This window comes from Myodes glareolus, chromosome 12 (assembly GCF_982192425.1).
Source record: "Myodes glareolus chromosome 12, mMyoGla1.1, whole genome shotgun sequence".
In the NCBI taxonomy this organism is placed as follows: domain Eukaryota; kingdom Metazoa; phylum Chordata; class Mammalia; order Rodentia; family Cricetidae; genus Myodes; species Myodes glareolus.
The window spans coordinates 36,012,854-36,021,380 of NC_142037.1; the positions used below are offsets into that span (position 1 = coordinate 36,012,854).

Genomic DNA, 8,527 nt, shown 5'->3' on the forward strand with positions numbered 1-8,527 from the left:
TGAATGTGTGTATTGTAGGGCGGGGTGGAGATACAGGACAGCAGGGTTGGGGCCTGCTTAGGCCAGTGGCTCACCAAAGGCCGGCCTTAGGCCGAGCTTACCCCTGACCTTTTCTCAAGCGGGCAAAGCTCTGTTGTTACTTCCTCTTCTCTCATGCAATTTTTTCTTAACCGTTTCCTATGGCTTTGGACGGGCTGCTCCTATTACCCGCACTGTGTGACACATGTCACACTGAACAAGATCAGTCAGCCACAAGGAGTAGATTACAAAGTCTATTGGTTCCAGGGCCTGCCCCACCCACTCTCAGTAACAACTGCCCTGGGTTGCAGTGCCCGCTCTCCCTTTGACCCCACAACTATGTCTGGATTCCCTCGACTTTCCTTAGGTTCTCTCTTGCCTGGGTCGGCAGGCCATTTCTGTACACTTCCTTCAGAAGAGGTAAGTTCCTCCGTCCTAGGTCCCTCAGGCGCTCAGGTATGGTTCCAACATGTTTCTGCTCTGGCCTTCCAGACCTGAGTACCTGGGGTACGGCTGATTCAACAGATCTGGGTGGGGGGAGAGACACCCACCCTAAATCCAGCTTTCAGAATTCAGGAGAGGTCCCTGTTCCACTCTCCCGACACATGAGTGCTGAAAGACTCCCGTAGACATTGCTCACCGGCGGACCCATGTGGTCCCAACCTCAGAAAGGTCAGCTGTGCTGAGACAAGACCCACAGGAGCATACAGACAGACCCACAGCAGCACACAGACAGAAGAGCTCCGCGCCCAACACGCGGTTGTCGAGAGAGCTCCTGCACATGGGTGCACACAGGGACTCTGCAGCCCTCCTTGCCAGAGCACTCGCCCACTCTCCCTGCCAGGACCCCCCCCCACCCCGCACAATGACACATGGTGCTGAAGACACCTACCTGCACCCGCCCACTGATCCTCCACTTGGCACCAGTAATCTGTGTTCGCAGCCCCCTGGCGTGGTTTGCGGAGCCCATCGCTGTGCTGAGCGCGTGCACCCCAAGACTCACAATGCCCTCACCTGACCCACCCCCTGGGGGCTTCCCCACATCTTCCACTCCCAGGGCACCACCACTGCCTTTCTTCTCTTGGGCCCGCAACAACCTGGCAACCAGTCCCCTGGGAGGAGACACACAGGTGCGCCTGCCCGGCAAAGGAGTTTGGTGTGTCTGGTGCCGGGAAAGGAAAAGCCCTTAGGACCCGAACGCCCGCTGGGTCTGTTCAGCACCCAGTCTCCGTCCACCCCTACCCCCAGTACACTAGCTGATAGCAGGAGGAGAGCCAGGTGAGGACCGCAGTCACACCCCGCCTCACAGTCTCATTCTTCAGCGAGTCCCCACCCCAACCTGGCCAGCCTCAGGTAGGAGGGGCTCCAGGCTGTAAACCGGCAGCGTTGGGCCCCTCACTGTTCGCTTGGCACTCGGGAGGGCACCTGACCCGGTGGGAGGGAGGCTGGCAAGAATTCCTTGCATCATGAGCAAAGAGATAAATAATAGCGCCCTCCATTGACTGTGCCCCCACGACCTCACCCCTTGAAATTCTGGCCAGATAAGCTAGGTAGAAAGGGTGGGGGGGACTCAGGAAACAGATATTGGGGGGTCGCAAGCACTCTTGCCTGGCAATACCTTAAATCCTTCTCCCCAAATAAAGGATGGGGTTTGATCAGGTCAAACACAGCCAAGCTGTCTAGCCACTGAGACCCATTCTCCCACTGATCAAGAGTCCAAAGCTGACCCTCTGCTAGCATCCTTGCTACTACCCAAAGCCAGAAAGAAAGAGAGGCAGGGGACCCTGCCACCTACCTCCTCCCAGACAGTGGGGCCCAGGCTCTCCAGAAGCCCCAAGAGGCAAAAGGCCTAGGCCCTGGTCCACGGGTTGCCGCGTTTTTCTCCGGAATCTAGGTAGGAGGCGGCTCTTTCAGGAACCCAGCCGCGCTTTAGTGAAGCACAAATAACAGGAAGAAAGCCGGCTTAGGGTGGGTGGGGTGGGAGTTGGCGAAGGAGGGGAGCTGGTCTCAGCTCAGTGGTCTGATCTCCCTTCTGAACCCCCGCCCGCTTCACCCTCTCGCAAGCCACCAGCTTGGGTTCCCAACGCTGGGGAGCCGGCGTCTGGTGTCTAGTGGGCGGGCAGGACGGGCGGTCGCTGGGCGGGCGGGCCCTTCCCCACCAACAACTGATAGTGACCAGCCCCAGGGTGTGTGTGTGTGTGTTTGGGTGTGTTGCTGGTCCAGTCCTCCTCAGCTGCTTCTGCAGCCGATCCATTTGAAACAAGGGGCGCACTAGCCGGCATCATGACGAAGCAGAATTGGCTGCGCTGCCTTTTCCACCTTTCCCACACCCGGGCTCTGCCATATCCACACCCCACAGCCGCTCCAACAGAGTTTATGTTGCTGGGGGTTAGAGGCCGCTACTGACAACTGAGGGGAGCTCTCCAGGCATCTGCACCTCAAACCCCATTCGTAGTGCTCCACACCACCTTCCAGAAGCAGCTGAGGCTCTGTGAGGGTCCCCACCTCTGGGATGGGGAAACAACAGGGGTACCAGAATTGATCATCCAATGATTAACCCTCTCCTGAGGGGGGATGAATGGAAGGATGTAAGGAACCAGGTTATGAATACATAAGATTGAGATTGGATTTTCAGTAACCTTTATCTCCTGAGAATTGCAGTAGGGACCAGTGGATAGAATGAAGGACCTGGCTTCTCCCCAGGGACTATGTTTTTGAAGAGGAAGCTTCCTAACAGATGGTACCCATTCCAGCACAGAGGTATGCCTTCCCTCACTGGCAAAACGTCAGCCACTCCAGGCTTTGGGGTACATCGGAAACCTCGACACTGACCCCTACTAGCATTGACGGGCCTCATCCCCCACCTCCATGTCGGCAGCAGACTTGCCTACCTAGGCAGCCTTGCGTTGCCCTGGTAACTGCTGCCCACAGCCGGTCAGCTGATGGTATCAGCAGCTACCGGGGCAAAGCTAGGATCTGGAGAGGGGACTCTGGGGTTTCTGAATGGAAAAATCTCAGGGGGAGGGGCGTGAAGGAGACAGGTAAGAATATGGCCCCAGCATCCTTTTCTCAAAGAGACGAGGACTGGAGGGGACAGAAAGGGAGGGGTGTATTGGATTAGCAGAAGACAAGAGGACTGTAACCCGAGGGTGGCTCGGACGGAAGGAGAAATGATGGAGGCAAGTAGCTGTGTGGCTGAGAAAGGGGAAAGGAGGGCAGGGAACCCTGGCTTAGCTGCCTGGGTGCAGTCAGGGTGGGTCCTGTGGAAGGTAGAGGAAAACCAAAACTAGTCAACCAAACAAACAAATAAAACCCAACAAACCCTGGGGTCGGGAGGGACATCCAATCCACAGAAGCAGGGAGGGAGGCCAGGAGAGCTGCATGGGGTATACCTTTAATGTGCAGGAAGGGGGGCACAGCCTTGGAGGAGGAGCTACCAGGCTTTTTCATAGATAGTCCGGGCCTCCGCCTCGCCTCTCATGGTTTGTCCCTTCAACCCCACCCTTGTAGCCCAGAGTCTAGGTCTGAAAGAGTGGGAGGGAGGGGAGGCCCTCCTCCTAAGCATTCTCCATCCCTCTAGGAGACCAGGTGCCCAGGACTCTGACACTCGGCCCTTTAGACTCCTGACTCTGCTCCTGCCTAGCTTCCTTCTCCCTCGATTACCAGCCCCTTCCAGACCCCACCCCAGGAGACACATCTTCCAGTACAAGGGTCTCCAGAGGTACGTTGTCAGAAAGGAGAGGTGTAAACAGGAGCCTAGAATGAGGTAGGCTAGGAGCCCTGGGTAGGAGTCAAAGATCCAGAAAAAGAGGAGTCCCTTTCTGATGGAAGCCAGCCTATGAGGTAGGGAAAAATGGGGGAAGAGTCCAGGGAAAAGGCCAGGAGGAGGGGAACATGAGGGGAGGGTTCTCAGTACCTTCAAGGGCCTGGGGCGTGGGGCAGGAACACGGCAGCCTCTGCGGTGACATACACCTCCATCCCTTAGCGCATCTCCTCTCCGCCTCCCGTTGCCAAGACAACCTCCTGGCAGCCCAGGCCCAGCTCAGCAGCGTTGGGAGGGGGAGGAGAAATACTGACTCCTATTGCTTCTTCCTCAGGGAGAGAGGGAGGGGGCCTGCAGAGCCTATAATGCTGGGGCTGTGCCCCCAGCCGTACCCTAGCAAGTGTGCTCTCCCCTCATCCCCCCTCCACCCTCTGTAAGCCAGGATTGGTTCCAGAATTGGTCTGGAGGGAACCATAATTCAGGGCCAGACAACAGGCTGGTTGGAAGGATGACGGCCCTGTTCCAGGCAGCCAATGGAGTAGGTGGGGAAAGGTAACAAGGACAAGGGATTCAACAGCCTTGGTGCTGAGGGATCGATCACACCAAGAAGGTCACTGGTTGGACTGGTCCTGTGGCCATGGGCTCTGTCTCTTCCGTTTACCTGGGTACCTCTTTCAAGTCTCAAACCCTCCCTCTCTCCCCATGACCTAGACAAAAGTCAGAATCCCAGACAGCCTCTTCTAGTCCCTCAAGGCCCAAATCCACTCCCACAACACATCAGTCACATGGTTCTTGGGAACGTCCCCCCCCATCCACCAGACACCTTAGGCAGAAATAGTCTAGGGTCCAATCAGCCCTGGAGCCAAAGGGTCCACAGAGTTAGGGCTCCCTCTGTCGACCTGAGGTTGTCAAGGTCACCTCTTGCTAGGAGGGATCTTGGTGTGTGTGTGTGTGTGTGTGTGTGTGTGTGTGTGTGTGTGTGTGTGTGTTAGTGTGGTGGGGGGATGAGTGCATGCTGGTGGTGGGGGTTAGCCAGGCCAAGAGACCTCCTCTCCCTTGCCAGTCTCTATCTCCACTCTGTTTATCTCTGTCCTGCCCCATCTGTGGAGAACAGTATTCCCTCCAGCCTGGGCCTGGGAAGGCCCAGTTGATCCCAGGTTCCTCCTCCACCCTCTTCCCTCCGTAACATGTAAATTCTCTTCCCTGTGAGCGGGCAGCGCTGACCCCATGTGCCAGTTGACTCTGGTCCTAGGTGGGCTTCTCCCATACCCTCAACCAATCCAACAGGCGAGGAGGCCTCCCTCAGACAGGGCCAACGTACCTCCTGAAGCTCTCAGGCCTTGCGAGTAGGGCATCCACAATCCCAGTAGAGGGTGGAGGCCCTTGCCTCTCTTAGAAAGAAGGTTCCAGGCCCAAAGAGCTACTTCTGGGCTACTTTCTCCAGAAAGGTCACTGGTGCCAGACTTCCTGAGAGGACTGTGGCCGAAGCAGCAGGCTTCTCTGCTCATGTCTCACTCCAGTGCCCAGGCCCCACCCCGTGCACTGACCTGTTGGGGGGCGGGTAACACATAGGGTGCCCTATGCTGTCTAAATATTAACTCCTAGAAATGTTGAGCCAGGGCACCTGGACACATGGAGAGGAAGGAGAGAGGACAAAGACCCAGTCCAGAGTATGAAAGCCAAAAGTAGCTATTTTAGGATGAGTTTGCTATCTTGGAGGCTGAGATGGAACTGCTGTGAATTTGAGGCCAGCCCAGGCTACACAGCATTATTAAATATATATATATATATGTATATATATATATATATATATATATATATATATATATATATGAATGACAGAAACAAATATTATAAAGTGACTGTTGCTGGGTAGTGCCTTTAACCCCAGCATGCCAAAGGCAGAGGCAGGCAGATCTCTGTGACTTCAAGGCCAGCCTGGTCTAGAGAGTGAGTTCCAGGACAGCTAGCGCTACACAGAGAAACCCTGTTTCAAAAGCAACAACAACTCTATACCCCAGTTCTCTTTGCATGGCATATCTATCTTTCTGTCTCCCACCCGCCGCGGTCGCTCTTTTTCAGCAGAGACTAGAAGCCACTACCCCTTCCTACTAGAAACCAGACTCTTAACCTCTACGACCTCAGAGCCTCAGCCACCAGTCTCCCGGACCTGTCACTCCCTTCTCAAAGCCCGTTGTGGTCTCTTCCTCACCATAGCACCAAAACCAGTTTCCATACTTTGACCGAACATTCTCGCTAATTCTCCATGTATGCTCGCAGCTCCAATCACACTGGACCTGGGCAAGGAAGGGACCTTGTACTGAGGCCCTGCAGAAAGCAGGGATCCAGGCTGCAGGACTCAGCGGGGTGACAAGTGAGGATGATTTTCAGTCTACCTGCACATCGCCAGGCATATCTCTAGGGCTTAGTACATTTCAGTTCCTGATTTCCAAAACTTTTATCCTTCTGAGACTTCGTTGCCCAGCTTCAAAGGCTACAGCAGCCCTTCTTAAGCTTCCTAAGTGCTGGTGTTACAGACATGAGGATTGTCCCAGCTTTATTTTCAAAACTTCTTATCTACTCTTTTGGGATATCTTTTTTTCCTCTTTAAAAAAATTAAAAAAAAAAAAGACTTTCATTATATAAGTAGCCCAGGATGGCCTAGAACTTGAAATCTTCCTGCCTCAATTCCCTGGTTCCCAAGTGATAGGATTACAGGCCTGAGCCACCACACCTGGATGCCTTCTTATCTTCATTTTAAGAAGGAGAGAGAATTTCAAAAAAAAAAAAATCTCAATGAAAGAGCCATGCTTTTATGGGTTAATCCCTCCAATTAAAATTCAAGTGCCCCAAAGCTCCATCTTCTCCAACATTTTAATTAACTGGAGGATCGGTATGGTGCTTCAGTACCGAAGGGAGGAAATGAATGCTTAATTCAAAGTGACTGCTCAGGACCCCTTCTTCCCTGAGGACACCTGAGGGCTCTGGCTTCCCATCCTGCCTGCATCATGAGGGCCAGGCAACACAGTGCTGGGGAGGAGCCAGAAGAGAGCACACCAGTGGCACAGCTTTCAGAGCTGCGAGGTGGGAACAGGATGGTGGTGGTGGCTCACACCTGGAATCCCAGCTCCTGGGAGGCTGAGTTAGTACAGATGGCTGCTCCAAGTTTGAAGTCAGCCTGGGCTACATAATGAGTTCTCGACCAGTGTGCACCGACTGTAGGGTCAAACCGAGTCTCATGAGACTATGTATGTATGTATGTATGTATGTATGCATGTATGTATGTATGTATGCATGCATGCATGTATGTGGGTATGGAGAGTGACAGAAGACAATAGACCAATGTCAACCTCTGGTCTCTTATACATACTCACCACACACATATCACACACACACACATACACACACACACACACAGACCAGGGACTGGAAAGATGGCTGAGCAGATGACTCAGTATCTAGGAGCACTTGCTGTTCTTTTGGAGGACCCAAGTTCACTTCTCAGCACCCCCCATCTCGAGTGATCCACAGCTGCCCATGACTCCAGCTTCACAGTATCTATCCCCCAATTCTATTCTCTGAAGTCACTAGGCACATATGTGGTACACAGACATACATGCAGACAAAACACCCATGCACATAAAATAAAAACAAAATTTTATTAAAAAAACCAAACAAATAAAAAACCCCAACAGGGCCAGTGAGACAGTTTGGCAGGCAAAGGCACTTGCTGTCCAAGTCTGATGACCTGAGCTTGGTAGCTGGACCCCACATAGAGGTGGAAGAAGAGAACCAACTCCAATTGTCCTCTGTCCTCTACATGGATGCCGTGGCAAGTGTGTCACACATATGCCATGTACACACACCAACAATAAACTAAGCAAAACAGAGGGGGTGTGATTAGTGTGGAGGGGGCAAGTGTTGTATGATGTTTTGATTGCATTCTGACAGTAAAGCTTGCTTTGTGTCAGAGGGCAGAGCTAGCCACTAGCTGACCATGGGTGCCTGCCCATGGCTTCCAAGGACAATACTCAGGAGGGAAACCCATGGAGGGACTTAGAGAGGTTTATTATTATTATTTTTATTTTATGTACACTGTTGTTTTGCCTGTATGTATGTCCGTGTAAGGGTGTCAGATCTTGGAGTTACAGACAGTTGTTAGCTGCCATATAGGTCCTGGGAATTGAACCTGGGTCCTCTGGAAGAGCAGTCAGTGTTCTTAACTGCTGAGCCATCTCTCCAGGCCCCCTTAGAGAGGTTTCTATGGGAACAGGGCAGTGAAGCTAGGGAGATTAGCCTACTATAGGCCAAGGCTGAGGACTGGAGAAAGATTCTGGCTTGGTAACTGGCCACTGGTATCCAAGGGGCATTGCTGGACGATGGAACTTAAAATAGAAGCAGCCATGTGGTATCTGAACTGAATGGACATCATTCCTGACTTCCTTGCACCAGCTCCTTTGGAGTTTAGTGGAAGGGGCAAGACGGAGCAAAAGAGATTGATGTGGAGGATATTCTCAGAGTATGATAATACTACATCACACAGGATTGGAGGCCACTCCCTGTGGCTTCTCTCCACCTTCTCTCCCTGGATGGGTTCATCTTGCCCTCTCTAGCAAGAGGCTATTGTCAAGAATCTGCTTAGGAATCGTCAGAAGCAGCCAGGGCTGTTAAAGTCTCTATGTGGATCTGAAATTGTTGAGGAGTCCCTTTCCTATCACAAACCCTTTATGCCCCTCCAACAAGTCA

The 8,527-nt window shown here is 52.9% G+C and overlaps 1 protein-coding gene across 3 annotated transcripts in view; it reads right to left on the reverse strand.

The window, feature by feature from the left end:
• The window catches only part of Dmtn (dematin actin binding protein), a 28,679-nt gene extending 23,409 nt beyond the window's left edge, over window positions 1-5,270 (reverse strand). Inside the window, exon 1 of one of the 3 annotated variants that reach the window (XM_048421750.3) lies at window positions 1,814-1,945. The gene's annotated coding sequence lies outside the window, so the exon portion shown is untranslated. Of the gene's footprint in view, window positions 1-1,813; window positions 1,946-3,934; window positions 4,083-5,102 lie in introns of those variants that run through there. The other 2 variants (XM_085698703.2, XM_085698704.2) reach the window with 2 other exon arrangements.
• Window positions 5,271-8,527: the final 3,257 nt, after the last annotated feature.